This window comes from Tupaia chinensis, unplaced genomic scaffold (genome assembly GCF_000334495.1).
Source record: "Tupaia chinensis unplaced genomic scaffold, TupChi_1.0 Scaffold000609_1, whole genome shotgun sequence".
NCBI classification, from domain to species: Eukaryota; Metazoa; Chordata; class Mammalia; order Scandentia; family Tupaiidae; genus Tupaia; species Tupaia belangeri.
Genome location: NW_006160128.1, coordinates 2,704,463 through 2,718,396, shown reverse-complemented (window position 1 = coordinate 2,718,396; position 13,934 = coordinate 2,704,463). Strand labels below are relative to the sequence as shown.

The 13,934-nt window shown below is 46.6% G+C and overlaps 1 protein-coding gene across 8 annotated transcripts in view; it reads right to left on the bottom strand.

Moving 5' to 3' along the window:
* The window catches only part of TMEM229B (transmembrane protein 229B), a 53,290-nt gene that overhangs the window by 38,772 nt on the left and 584 nt on the right, over window positions 1–13,934 (bottom strand). The window lies entirely within an intron of this gene.

Genomic DNA, 13,934 nt, shown 5'->3' with positions numbered 1-13,934 from the left:
ATCCAGGAACACTGCTAGAGTGTAAATTGAAGGGATACTATATTTTAAGTTCTTTAAAACTTTACCAAGGATGGGGACCAGCAGATGTCATAATGGTTACGTTGCTGGACTCCCACATAGTCGACCATTGTTCAAGTCCTGGATCTGGTGACTTAAACCTCATGCTGGGCGCATATGTGTCCAAGATCTTGAGACGAGAATGGAGAAGAGATTGCAGTGCGACCATCCCCTGGAGGCAAGTGGGGGGATGATATCACACTTTCTGTCTCTCTGTCTCTCTCTGTTTCTCCAGCAAGCACGCGTGTCCAATAACAAAAATAACTCTAAAAAAAAAAAGAAAGAAAGAAAAAAACACATTACCAAGAATGGTTCACCATTTTGGAAAATGATGTCAATCCTAGCAGTACCTCTCCCGATATTCGAGTCACCCACACCACACGCCTGTATCTCATGGGTATTTGTGGATATTACATTCGCAGTGATGCTATGTAAAGGTTCAAGCATCTGACTGAGTCCTTCTGTCTTCTGTGTGGTTGTGACCAAGCAGTTACATATTAGAATGCATGAGAGAGATTTTTTGCTATAAGGCACGTGCGCTTACTGGAAAGACAGAGAGAGAGGTGGGAAATCACCCCCGGGGAGGATGGCCATGCTGCAATCCCTTCTCCATTCTCCTCTCAGGATATAGGGCACACCCGCACACACACCTGGCATGAGTTTCAAATGACCAGGTCTGGGACTTGAACTGCAGTTGGTCATGTAGGAGTACAGTGCCTCAATCACTATTCACCTGCTAGTCTCCCTTTCATTTCTCTTTTACAGTACAGTTGAAGCATTAGGTTAACTTCTAAAAATGTAGTGTATGTCATGTTACCTATAATTATTTTTTTTCAAAGTAGAACCATTACAAATATCTGCTAAATAAAGGGCAGGGGGGCAAGCCAGCCAGTAGAGCAGTGGTTAAGGTTGCTGGATCCCATGCGGCTGACTGTGTGGTTTAAGCCCTCGACTCAGCCGCTTGAAATATACTGGGTGCATACATGTGCGTGCATGCCCAAAATCCCAAAAGGAGAACAAATACCATGTGACATTCCTCTTGGGGTGGGAGATGTTTTCTCACTTTCTCTCTCTGGAAAGGACACATGTCCTATAGCAAATTTTTAAAAAATAATAAAAAAAATAAAAGAGGGGCATGCTATCCCAGATTGTGTACTTCTAGAAACAAAGGAAAATGCAAAGGCAAGGGAGATGAAGAAGTGAGCAGAATTAAGGTTGCTTCATCTCACAGAATAGAGTCAATGTTTTTTGTTTTTGTTTTTAAGAGAGATTTTTGCTATAAAGTGTGTGTACTCACCAGAGAGACAGAAAGCAAAAAATCATGCCCCCTCCCAGGCAAGATGGCCATGCCACAGTCCCTTCTCCTCTCAGGGTCTTAGGCATGCACACACACATACCCAGAGTGAGTTTTAAGTTGCGAGTCTGAGACTCAAACTGTGGTGGACTATGTGGGAGTCCAGGGACGTAACCATTATGTCATCTGCTGGTCCTGAGTCAATGGTCTTTTACTGATATTAACACGAAGCTCCCAAATGACAGGTACACAGACCATGTGGCCAACCTACCCATGGCTTAAGAAAACCTGTGGGACCAGCAGATGACATAAGGGTTACGTCGCTGGACTCCCACGTAGTCGACTGCAGTTCAAGTCCTGGGCCTAGCGGTTTAAAACTCACACCTGGCCTGTGCATGTGTGTCTAAAATCCTGAGACGAGGATGAAGAAGAAGGGATTGTGGCATGGTCATTATTCCTGGGTGGTGATCTCTCGCTTTCTGTCTCTCTGTCTCTCCAGCGAATACACATGCCCTTTAGACAAAATCTCTCTAAAAAAGAAAGAAAGAAAGAAAAGAAAACCTTGAACACCTTAGGGAAAATTCATTCCCCTAATTAATTCAAATTATGCTCTATCTCAGCATTGTCCAGCGTAAAAACAACAGGTAGAAGACCACAAGTCATCTGCAGGGGCCAGGGAAATGGTAAATGATTCAATGTCTGGAGGCAAAGATGTGTTTAGAGGAAGTCAAAGAAATAGATGCCAGGCTTGGTCTGTGGAATATCCTTCTTAATGGATGAGGAGATGAGTAAACAGTATGTAAGTGGATGCTTAAGGATATTTATGGAAAATGCTATATCATGAGGAATCTTGGACTAGGGATAGAGAAGTGATAATCCCAGGGGACCTCCCATAGGTTAAAAATGCAGGGCTAGAAATATTTAGGGCTTAGACTCTGTGAGGGGGTGGTTATTTAATGATGGGGAACAGACAGTCTAAATTCCCACAGGCATGGCCATCACTGCTAAATGGGACAAAGAGCAATCAAAGACAAAACTATGTCCTTCAGTGAAGAGAGAGAGTTGATTCTGTGTCCTCCATAATCTGAGGCTGCCTGGGGGCTGGGGAGGAAGGAAGGGAGCTCCTGGCTAGTGGGAAGTGCAGAAACAGGCTGGCCTGGCTTGGCCTAGCTCTTCTACAGATAACTGCAACTTTTGGCCGCTGCTCTTTCAGTTTCCTCACCCAAAAAACAAAGAAGGGGTCAGGAGGTGGTGTAGCAGTAATGTAACTGGACTCAAATGGGAAAGGTCCTGGCTTCATGTCCTAGGACCTCCCTGAGCATGCTATGTGCGTGCACATATGTGTGTGTGCACACATGTATCCTTGACGCAGACCACTGAGATGGGGGTGGATCATGGCATGAGGACCTTGTTGGGGTGGGAGAGGTATGGTGCCTATCTCTCTGTCTTTCTCTCTGTCCCCCTCTCATGGAAGAAATAAACTTTTAAAAATTTAATAAAATACAATGGAACACTTGAGATTCCATCATCGTACATTTTTGTATTGTTTTCATGCTTCTCCATGAGCATTTGTAGGCACATCTTTTAACATTCTAAAACATGCAAAATAGCTGTAGAGATCAACCAGCAAATTGACTCTCAAAAGAGAAGCTGCATTCCCTCCCAGATGCAAGTAGAGGAACAAGGTTCATTTGGGCTTCAAAGAAACATTCAGATAGAGGAAATGCTTCCAGGAACCAGTCTACAAGCCTCTTTGCATGAACTGACTCAGCCAAGGGAGCAACGGAGCTCCACCCGGAGCTCCACCCATGTTAAACTGAAAAGCAAACCTCTAGCGGGTTATGCTCTATCTCAGCATTGTCCAGCGTAACAACAACCCCCCCTACCCTGAGGACCACCAGCTGGATCCCAGCAACGACTGTGAAAAAGAGGAGAAGGCTTCTTGCTATAAGAGTCATACAGGGATTGATCCACAGCCCAGAACTAGGGTGAGGCAAGAACTACATTTGACTCGAGCACAAATGTAAAGGGGGAAAGGGAGATGCCCAAAACCTCAGGAATCAAGATAAGTGATTTTTAAAGAAACATTTATTAATTAATTTATTTATTTGTTGTGACTTTCAGGCCACCAGGTCTGGGATTTGAACTGCCATCTGCCAAGTGGGAGTCCAGTGTCTCAATCCCCACGCCGTCTGCTGGCCCCAAGATATGCAATATTTAAAAAAATCAAATTAAGGGGCTGGCAGGTGGCATGGTGGTTAAGGGTGCTGGGCTCCCACATGGCTGACCACAGTTCAAGTCCTGGACCTGGTGGCTTGCTTTCTCACTTTCCCTCTCTGTCTCTCACTCTGTCCCTCTCTGGTCAAATTAAAATAAATAAATAAAATTGTTTTTAAAAGTTAAATAAAATAATTTTTTTAAAAAAAAAATCAAATTGATAAACCACAGTCGAGGGCTGTAGTTATACTGAAACCAGGGCTAGGCCTAGGGAGAGGCCAGTGGGGCAGGGTCCCATATGAGGTTTCTATGGTATGCTTGAAGAGTCCAAAGACCTGTCCCACCCTCAATGCCAACAGTATTTCTGTTGAGAAACATGACATGGGATCACAATCCCTTATCCAAAACCCTTGAAATGAAGAATTGATTAGGTTTTTTAAAGGTAGTGTAGGGGCCAACAGGTGGTGTAGTGGTTAAGGCACAGGACTCCCACATGGCCCACCGTGGTTTGAGTACCGGACCTGGCAGCATGCTTTCTCACTTTCCCTCTCTTCCCTCTCTGTCTCTCTCTGGTCAAATAATAATAATAATAATAACAAGTGATAATAATAAATTAAATATAATAAATAATTCTTTTTTTTAAAAAAGGTAGTGTAGAATACATACTGTAAATTACATAATCCCTACAGCAGGGTCTGGGTCAGCAACCCCTAATCAAATGGTGTGTCCGCAGTGACACGAATAGTCATGTCCTGTGGAATGAACAGACCATCAATGGCCTTCTTGCTGTCCAGGTCGCAAGCTAAAGAAAAGCTGTTGGCTTTAGGATGTTTTAGATTTTGAAACTGTAGATAAAGGACTCTGGGCCTTACATCAGATCTCTTAAAGGGAAGAACTCGCTGGTGATCACCCCGAAGAAGGCAGTTTCGAAGCTGGTCAAGTCAGGCAGGTTTCTGCAGTACTTCCCACCTGCTGACCAACTAGCATTAAATACCTTCTGTGTACAAAGCCTTGTGCAGAGTCCTGATGAGCAGGACAGAACTGCAGCCCGCAGAAGCTTAAATGTTGGTGGGGACAATAAAGTAAACATAAAACCATAGACTATTAAAAACTGAAGTGCAATCCATACCCACAATTTAAAGAGGAAGAAACCAAGGTGCAGGGAAGTCGATGGCCTTGCATAAGGCAGCAACAGGCAATTAGTGCTACAGAGAGATAAGGACCGTTCACTGTCCTTTGCATCAAAGCACAAAGCAATTGCAATTTAGTGATGAAATATAAGAGGCGTTCAAAGATCCAGCAGCAGTAGGTCAAATAGACCTCTGCAGCAGAGATGGGCTGTGACTTTAAAAAGGACCATGATTCGGGTGGGCAGCAACATAGATGAGGGCCCCCAGGAGGGGAACAATGGAGCAGTGCTATGGTTTGAATGTCCTCCCCCCAAATTCATCGGTTGACATTTGGTTGTGACAGGATTAAGAGGGTAAAGATTTAATCTGATTATGGTGTTGAAAGGTGAGGCATTTAGGAGGAGATTAGGATTAAGGTCGTTAGGGCGGGGCCCCCATAATCTATACATGGTCAGTTTATAAGGAGAGGGAATGAGACTCGAACACACATGGACACAGACGTATGTTTCTTGCCCTCTGCCATGTGGCGAAGCGGCCAGGCAACCTTCACCAGATATGCCCCTGGATTTTTGGGCCTTCAATCGTGAGATGAATTAACCTCTGTTCTCCTCAATTACCCAGACTCAGGTATTTTCTGTTACCAGAATAGAATGGACTAGAACAGGCAGGATGGGGTGAGGCATGAAGGGTAGCTGTGCAGGGGAATTAGGCTCTGACAAAGGGCAGAGAAGGAATTGCTGGGGGGCAAGGGGAGATACATTTGAGAAAGCAGGTAAAGACAATGCATGGAGAACTTGAAATCAGCATGAAGAACTCACAGTGACCTCGAAGGCAGCATTTCCCAGTTACTTACATGTCATCTTCATGATGTGACATGGTTGCCCTCCATCCTTGTGGGTAGGGACAGAGTACAGTGGTTTAAAAGCCCACAGCCAGACTCAGGTGCCTTCAATGTAAAATCTGGCTCTGATTCCAATAATGTGACCTTGGATGAAATGCTTTGCCTCTCTTTGCCTCGATTGACTTGCTTGCTAGAGATCCATACAATACCTCCTTTGCATTAATGTGTTAATTGTATTTAAACAATTAAATGAGAGAGCACGATTATTATCCTAAAACAGTACTTGGCATTATAAGTACTCAATAACAGCTAGTTGTTGTTATTAATCTTTTTATTTAAGATAGGGTTTTTTGTTTGTTTGTTTTGTTTGTTTTTTGCCACAGGGCTCAAGTAGCTCACAGGAGAGTGACAGAGAGATAGAAAATGAGAAATCAAACCCCAGGTAAGATGGCCACACTGCAATCCCTTCTCTTCTATTCTCCCTCAGGATTTTGGGCACACATACACACGTGCCAGGCATGTCTTTCAAGCTGCAGTGTCCAAAACTCAAACCGAGCAATTAGTCACGTGGGATCCAGTGCCTTAACCACCATGCCACCTACTGGCCCTTAAGGTAATTGGTTAATTAACTACATATTGTAGCCTTATCTTAAGCAATAATATCCACGAAATCATGGGCTTATTGTGGCTTATGCTTTTAATGACATTCATATAACTAGATGATAAATCAGAAATCTTAATGAAGACGCCAAGCTATTATAGGTATAATGCTCCCAAGTATGACACCAGACAAGGATGGGTGTTTTCAAAAGCAGTATATAAGAACCCCTCCCTCCACACATTGTGAAGGGACACAGTGAGCAGACATCAAAGGAGTCTTTGCGGAGGAATTTTAGGATTGCCGTTGGCGTGTTGTGATCTGACCCTATTTCCATAGAATATCTGCCCCCAAGTCAACAGGACCATTCGGGAAACTTGATGTCTGTCTCCTGCAACTGGGAGGACAGGGTAGACTGGCATCTAACCACCACCTGAAACATTCAAAGAGTGAGACCCAGCCTGGTCATCCACTCTCAGAGGAGCCAAGGGAGATAACTGTTCTGAGGTTACCCTGCATTCTCAGGTTCACTGTGCCAAAGCATGAGTGACTGTTTCCTTGGACTAATATGGGCCACGTGCATGAAAGGGCTGGCCCAAGGTCAGAGCAGGTACTGTCCAAGAGGGCCACTCTGACAGACTGAAGGATTTTAGCCACAAGAGGCTGGAATGAGACATGTCAGCACAGGAGGAGAGGGGAGCTCTGAGAAACCTATGAACATGACACAAGAGAAAGAATTAGCATTAAATACCTGCCAGGCCCAAGAAGCCAAAAGGAAGCAGACCATGGTGCTGGCCACTGAGCACTCTCCTGCCCCTCCCAGTCCAGTGATAAAGGAACGGATGTATTAATTACTGAATTGAAACCGTTTGTGACTTAAAGGGATCCTACTGCCCGTGAAATGACCAGAAGAATTATAGAACCCAACTGAGCTTTCATCCCAGGGCAGGGAAAGAATGAATCCCACTAAACACAAAGAGACAGTGGGAATCAAAATGACGTTTTTTTATGAATACATTCCAGTGAGTCATGTTTCTTGACCCTCATTAGAAACACAGCTAGTAAAATAAAATATGTATCCCTGTACCAACTAAAAAAATCCTTAGACCCCAGTGGTATGGTAAGTACCATCTGAAATAACTACAACAGGACAATAAGGAGCTGAGGCAAAAGTAAGATGGGCAGGGACAGAAAAAGATTGGTTTGGTGGGTTCAGTGAGAATTCATTTGCCTCAACTTTAAATATGATGAAATGAAAACAGAATATGTGCCAAAGAATGAGATAATTCAAGGGTCCTTGGACAGATGGTTTCATTCAAAGGGAACTCAAGATAACCCAATTCCATGAGTGAAGAAGCCATGACCCCTGAGTTCCTGAGCTGGGTTCATGGTTCAGTATTGCCCTTTCAGCAGAGTTACAGCAGCAGAAGAGGGAAGTTGACACTGAGTCACCCCGAAAGCGTAACTGAAGTTCTCAAGTCCTGGAGACCAGCAAGGTGGGGGTTAAGGGGTGAATCTGTCAAATCCAAGCACAGAATGTGAGACATATACCAAATGCACAACTTACTGCTGCCTCACTAGAGGGCTTCTCCCCCTGAGGATAATCAGAGATGAAGTGAAGCATATGTTTTAGACAAGATACAAGGGGTGCTCCCCATGGTGTAGGAAACGGTGAGTACAGGGTGCACAGATGCCGGGTGGAGCGATGCTTGGAACAGTCAAAGGAACAATGGCCGGGCCCAGTTCCCCTTCACAAGAAGGGGCTTAGTCAAGCTCTAACTTTGTCCTTTAACTTCCAGTTTTGCCTCTTTTTCAATTCCACCTCTGTTCTCCCAGCTCTGACTTCCTGCAGTTCCAGACCAGCTAAGTTATTCCCTGAGAAAGACCAGAATCACTGAGCGCTCACTGGATCATCCAGTATTATTACTAGAAGAGACATCAGAGAATATGTCATCCAAACTTATTTTATAGATAAGGAAACTAAAGGCCAAAGAAATGTCTCATACTCAGAGTCACTGAGCTGAGCTGAGAACCCAGGCACATTGCTCCACTCTACAGCATTGTGCTGGCTCTCAAAGAGGGCGCAGCTCAGCTCTTTGGGCCTCCACTTTAACCCTCGTCCTTCTTCCGCAGACACCTCAAAATGACAGAAGCTTAGAGTTAACCCACCTGGAACAAAGGATGGGGTTCAATGACCTGTCTGGTCACCTTTGAATGGAGCAATCAGTGGCTATAAATATTTTCTCAGAATAGAATGTTCTAATTCTAGCCATATTTTTCAAGTGTACCTCGGACCCCAGAGTCATAATCACGGGTTGCATTATAAGATGGGCCAGGGACGGCCCAGAGACTAAGTTGGATGACAACAACAGAAGTCAAGAAGCTTCTATGGGCCAGAAGATGGCATAGAGGTTAAGTGGCTGGATCCCACATGGCCAACTATGCGTTTCGAGTCTTGGACCCAGCAGCTTGAAAATCACACCAAGTGTATGTGTGCCAAAAATTGCAAGAGGAGAAGGGAGAAGAAATTGCGGCATGGCCATCTCCCCCGGGAGGAGGGGGTACTTTCTTACTTTTCCCCTCTCTCTGTCTCTCCAGTGAGTCCACAAGCACTATAGCAAAATTAAGAAAAAAAAAAAAAGAATTAACAAACAAAAAGATAGATTGCTATGACTAGTGGCAGTAGGGTTACAAAAAGAAAAAGGCTGTCCAGAGAGCCTGTTAAACAAGAAGAAAATTTTGGCATCAAAATAAAATGGGGTTTATGATGTACATTCCTATGCCAGGCAGAAAGCCTGTTCCCCTTATAGTAACTCCCAGGCCATCTGGTCTACTTCCCCACTGCAGGGTACAGACCTCACTCTCCTTCCCGAACATTCATCAGGATGCTTCCTTTCAAACAAGAATCTGTACCCCCATTGCCTTTTAACTAGCTGTGTTTAATCCACATCAGTTCTCCCTCTTGAATGTTAACTGACAGTACCCCCACATTTACCCTCTGGTCCTCATTTGTTCCATCACACAACCCAAAGCTACAGAACACAATAGAATCACACAGATCTCAGTTCAAACCCCAGTCTGGCACTTTCCAGCTGTGTGATACATGCAATAACTTTAGCTTGCAGAGCCTGTCTTTCCAACTCTAAAATGGGGATAACTAGTAGGAGCTATCTCACTGCTGGGAGAGAAAGAGAACAAATGCAAAGTGCTTAGCCCAATGTGCGGCACATAACAAAGGGTTGCCGTCATTGTCAGTGCTATGATTGCAGAAGCCAGCTGAAGCTCCATTTGTGGAATTAAGTCTCAGAGACCTGAATGGTCTGGCAAGGTCACACAAGTGAGTCAGGGAGGGGTCCCAGATTTCCTGATTCCTGAAACCTTTGCCAACCATCAGCTCCCACACAAACGACATCATTGCCCAATGACCTAGAAATCTGGGTATCTGATCACATCCAAGTACCACAGCTGGTGATTTAACAAGCTCTCACCATGTGCTAGAAACCGTGCAGGCTGTATGGCAGCTTTCAAGCAGCTACAGGTCAGTACAGGAAGGTCATTGCTATTGGCAAGCAAAAAGCAATACAAGACAAAAATCTGGAAGGGCTGCTTGTGCTGCCCAGTGGTGACCATATTTCTGGTCCATATTTGCTTTAAGAAGGTAGGCGAAAGTAAGACCAGTGTCCTGGTTGCCTTATTCCTGGTTTCAGAAAGGCTTTTTTTTTTTTTTTTAATTTTCTACTTATTTTTTTATTGGGAACAAGAGGAAACGAGATCCTAAGGAATAGGAATTAAGATGGGGTATGGCCAAGGACAGTTGTGAAAAAGAGGCTAAACCAGTCCCTCCCTACTAGTGCTCTGAAGAATGGCCGTTATTGTCTGTAAGGTGGGCTTCCTGCTGCACCAAGGCCTGTCCTCCACTGACTGCACAAGCAAGGAGGCCATGGAGCCCCAGGAAGCACATTTTATCTTCAAGCATGAATCACCCCTCAGAAGTCCAGAAAGAAGCCTCTCTTTGTGGCCCTTCCATCTCCTTCTTGGCTGGCATCCATAGCTCCTCGGGGCTGGTGTCAAGGCCTTACTACAACTCAGGGTTTGTGACCTTTCTGACGAACCATTCTAGAAGCTCATGTGACAGGGTGCCTCTTAAAAACAGAAAGGAAACGAAGAATGAATGAACCCACTAGAAGGCATCCGTCATTCAAGTTCAACGTGAAAGCAGTCAGAAGTGGATCAGTGGGTATGTTCTGAACACAGAGGATCTGGGGCGGGAAGGAGTGGCAGAAAGTGATCTCTCTGATTGTGTCCCCTTATATTAGGTCCCCCTCTCCTAATTGAGAGGTGGGGTCTCTTACACTACCATGGCCACAGAGTATGGAGCGAGAGGAAGGAAAACTTCCTGAGGACCCAAGTCCTGTTTACCCAGATTTCATGGATGTTATCCTTTCTACAATAACAGCCACAATGGGAGCCAAGAGGCCTGAAAGGATCTCAAACTCCCTGGGAGCCAGCAGAGTAAAGATTATGGGAAGCTGGATGCCCAGAAATGAGAACCGGTGATGACTGGTTATTCTTCAGATTGCCAGCCTGGATCGTGACCTACCCCCAAGGGAGAAGCCCCAACATCAGAGAAGAACAGAACATTTCCTTTCAGAACCATCCTTTGAAGGAGCAGGGGGCTGATAACACTCTGTGACCTCAACCCCACTAAATTCATACAGAGGGCAACTGTTGAAGTGTGCCATGAGTCCAGCCTTGGAATGGAGGAGAACGTGGCTCCACACCTATGGCGTGCTGGGTGTGAGCAAAGGTGAGGGAGCAGGCTCTCCACTTCATCCTGGGAATGGGGTGGGGTACTTACTCAGCCTTGGTTCTACTTAAGGATGTGTGTGCCAGGCGAGAGAACCACTTCTTTTTCCTGGAATCAGCATGGAGCATCCCATGGCTCAAAGTCTGAGCAAATGCACATCAAACCAAACATGCGAGCACCTGAATTCTATCTGTGCATCTCTGTCTCATACCAGAGAAGTACAACCCATCCATCTCCTAGGATATTTGATTCTTACACTCAAATGCCAGGAGAGGAAAACGTCTCCAACACATGTATCCACACACACCACAGCCAGTATGCTAATGCTCAGGGTGACTTGGTTTCCCGTTAGGGGAAACTAAAAGTGCCCCCGTCCTGTCCCTTCCTCCAAAATCAGTTTACACTTTACTTTTCAAACACAAAGCCTCTAATTTCTGAGAAGTGGTGGGGACGAAGCAGAAGATCTGGCCAGAAAGGCTGAATTTCTTCCTGCGCAGAACACCAGAATCCCTTCCAACAGTCCCTCCTTGGCCAGGTGCTACCACAAAGGGAGTTGAGAGTTTGCCAAGTCAGAAATTATCCACACCTTAAAAGGAATGTTCCTGCAATAAAAAAATGAAACCCAAACCACCACCTTGTCTGTAAATCAGGGGTGGACGAGGAGAAGGGAGGAGGAGAGAAAAGGGATACAAATTTGAAAACAGCCAGGCTGTGGGAGGGTCAGAAAGCCCTCCCTTCCCCTCAAGGACAGCCAGATCTGATATGGCTACTGAGAAGGCCAAGCTGCTTCACTTTACCGCCCTTACTCAGATCTCTTGTGACATCAGAGTCCCCAACACCCTCAGAGACCCTTCTCAAAGCTTGGAAAGCAACTGTCACTAGTATTCTGGCTGGACACCATCTACCAGGAAAAACTATACCATAAAGGATCTCCACCAGGTCCAGGAGAACAGAGGCAGACAGAAAAGCACTTGCGGCCTGTGTGCTGAAGCAAGGGCTCTTCTGATCAAAACTACACTTCTAAAACCAACACCAAGCTTTCCTATCGCAAGTGTTGTAATGTAGCCCTTTCCTGCAAAACGACACCTTTCTCTTTAGAAACAATATGTAAATCTGATACTACTGAAATAAACACGGCATAATGCTCACTAACTCATTTCATTCAAGGACCGAGGCTCTTAAATCACTTTATAAATGTAAAAATCATGCCTCATCACTTTAAAAGAGACAGTCAGGGGAATATCGTTTTCCCATCTGACCGTCTGTACATCTGAGGAACAGTTGGGGGAAAGCTCTTTCACCACTGAGGGTAGGAGGTCAGGCCTCTATATTATTATCCTCAGCACGGAATAAATAGCTAGGAATAAACCCAGCGGGGGACTATAATCACCCCTGCCCAGTTGGAGAGGAAAGGGCCACGGGAGCAGAACTGGCTGTGTACTCTGGTCCAACACCTGCTTCTACTCTTAGCCACAAGTTCCAGGGCCACAGATCTATAGCTCAGGGGACTTCATGTTCTCCTGCCACCCCTCACTGGTCCTGGAACCTCACTAGTCCTGTGCCACAAAGTGGCCAAAGTCAACAAGAAATCAACTTGTCATCTCTGTAAGGAGCAGCTCCTGCTATTTCTCCAGTTGCTCACCTCAGTCTCCAAATGCAAAGGCCTCGGGGAAGGGGGCTGGGCCTCATCGCAGCCCGCCCTACCTAGAGTAAGGTGTGATAGCAGGCCCACCCCTGGCCCAGCCACTTGTATCATTAGGTTATTCACAGGAGCAGGCAGGAGAGCCACCCACTACTCGGGGCCCTCTGGCGCCTTCTGTCTTTACAGGCAAAGATGCAGCCGGGCCTCACAGCCAGGGTGAAAACCTCAACTCCGAGGGCTGTCCTGCCACAGGATGGGAGCTGGTGGTCACATGCAGGTCTGCTTGGAGCTGGAGACACCTTGTTCCTGGAGATACAAGGTCGGGGACTGGGGATCTGGAAGCTGGCCCATTTGTTTTCTAGAGAGAAAACACAGTACCACCCCAGGGCAGGCTGTTCCATCCTCCCCTGGACCACTCTTCCTGGAACCTCCAAGGGTGAAACCTAGGTCTCAGGGTGACCAAGTCTGAAGGCCAGAGTAACAGCTCATTCCGTCCTGGGGCACTAACACAGGGACTTGGTGAGCAGAGCCCCCAAGGTTACTGGCAGGCACTCCCCAGGGGCCTGCTCTTTTCCTAGGGGAAGAACCTTAAAGCAGAATCAGAACCACCTGCCACCCAAGCTCTGCACCTGAGGCAACCAGACGTACCCCCAAGGAAACCCTGAGGAAGAAAGGAGATAGTCCAGGAAGGAAGGAAGGGGGTCAGGTTCTGACTGGGAACAGAAAGAGGGAAAGGAAAACACCTGGGCAAGAGGCCAACGTCTCCCTGCCCTTGCCAGGAGCAGGGCTGAAAGACTCCCATCCCAGCCCTGCATCTCCCATCAAGGACCAGAGATGAAGGAGAGCAGAGATAAGCAGGCTGCAAGGGCTGGACTGGGGCCCGGGTCGCAGACCTGGAGAGGGAAGGTGCCTAGGTGTGTGGCCCGCCTTCACCAGGTATTTTCCGCACACCCCGGTGGGGAGGGCAGGAGGGTCTTCTGGCAGGGTTTCCTCTCCTTCAGGGAAGTCAGTTCCAACTCGATAGGGTCCGTGGTGCCCATCCCCAGGCCCTGGGTCTCTAGAAACCAACCAGAAGGTAGCCCCTCTGCCCTCCCTGGTGCTCCCAGCACGGAGGAAGAGGGATGTCAACCTTCCGCTGCCCGAGATCCTTGGCCGGCCCCTTCCTCTCGCCTCTCCCCACACCCCTTTGTTTCAGGCGGGGAAAGTTGCCAACGTGCACCCCCTTCCCCAACACGCCCCCCTGTGCGCCCATCCCCCGCAGGGAATTCGAGCCCGGGCGCACCATCTAATCTGCCGCTCGCTCTCCAGCCGCGGGGCCGCTACGACACCGCAAGCAAAGAGGAAGCGA